Genomic DNA, 1,422 nt, shown 5'->3' on the forward strand with positions numbered 1-1,422 from the left:
CAATGAATTATTTATTTATATTTCATTTAGGTCATATTGAATTGTTTTAAAAAATTTTGTTCGTCGTTGAGCCACTATGCTTGTTATTTATGGGATTAGAATTTTGTAGTTTTATTTTTTCTTGATTGCATCTATAGATCTCATTGGTTATGTTTGGTGGCTCTGAAAAGTAGGTCTCTGCTTTGTATGTTGCAGCAGTGAAAGCTAATTCAGCCAAAAAGATCAAGTTTGAGAGTTTTCAGTTTATTAAGGCAGTTAAGAACAATATTATAGTTTTTCAGTTCATAAGTGACTTGTATGTGAAGAAAAATATTTTAAGGTTTATATTAGACTATAATTATATTTTAAACTGGTCCAATTTTTAGAACTTTGATAATAACTTACGTGAGAACAATTAGATTGAGGAGCGCATCTAAAAAATTACTTTTAAGGTATTAATTCACAAAATGTAATTTATTATAAATAAAGTGATTAGTGATAATTAAAATGTCTTTATTAGAAAAAAATTGAATTGTGATCATGTTTTTATATAGCTCGTAAATTTATATATTTTTTGAAAAATAAAAAATTTAGGGATTGACATATTATCTTAAAACTCGATATAAATGAAGCATATAATAAGATTGAATACAACTATTTAAGGAAGGTAATGCAAAATTAAGATTATGCAATAGATGTATTAATTGGTTAGAAGAAAGATAAACTATTAAAAATGTATTCGAATTATTTTGGCGCTGATAAAATGCTTTTAAATTTTGTTATTAACAAAAATGTTCTCAAATTATTTAAAGAACGATCAAAGTGTCCAACATTAAATATGTATTTTCAAAAAATACTTTAGAGATTGAATTTTGATGCGATTTTCAAGCATGATTAAAAAATGAGATATTTTTATTTTTATAATTTGGTGATTTTTCGTTAAGTATATATTTTAAAAAATAAAAAAATCTAAGTCAAATTTTTATCCGATTTTTTGTATGTATTTTTTAAATAGTTATCTAAATATTTCTATAAAATTTTAAATCAAATGTATATATATGCAGTTTGTTAAATACAAAAATCGTTTACTGCTTATATAAAAAAAATTATTTTTTGACATTTTTATTACGTTTTTTTGGTGGTATATCCATAAAAGAATGTGTAATTATTGAATCTTATTTTATTGTTGTGGTACGACAATCTCAATTTACAGACGATTGTGTTCTGTATTGCATGGCTAACAATCAAGCATGCCAAATATTAATGCAAATCTTCCAGGCAGGGACGAATGCTTTGATATTGTTATGGGACAAGTATCCTATTAGAATTTGAAAATTTATGAGAAGTATATAAATAATAATAATATATTTGTCTTCTATTATTTTGTTAAATTTGATTTCAGTATATTAAATTATTATAAAAATTATTTATTAAATTTGACTC

The sequence above is a fragment of the Arachis ipaensis genome, chromosome B10 (assembly GCF_000816755.2).
Source record: "Arachis ipaensis cultivar K30076 chromosome B10, Araip1.1, whole genome shotgun sequence".
NCBI classification, from domain to species: domain Eukaryota; kingdom Viridiplantae; phylum Streptophyta; class Magnoliopsida; order Fabales; family Fabaceae; genus Arachis; species Arachis ipaensis.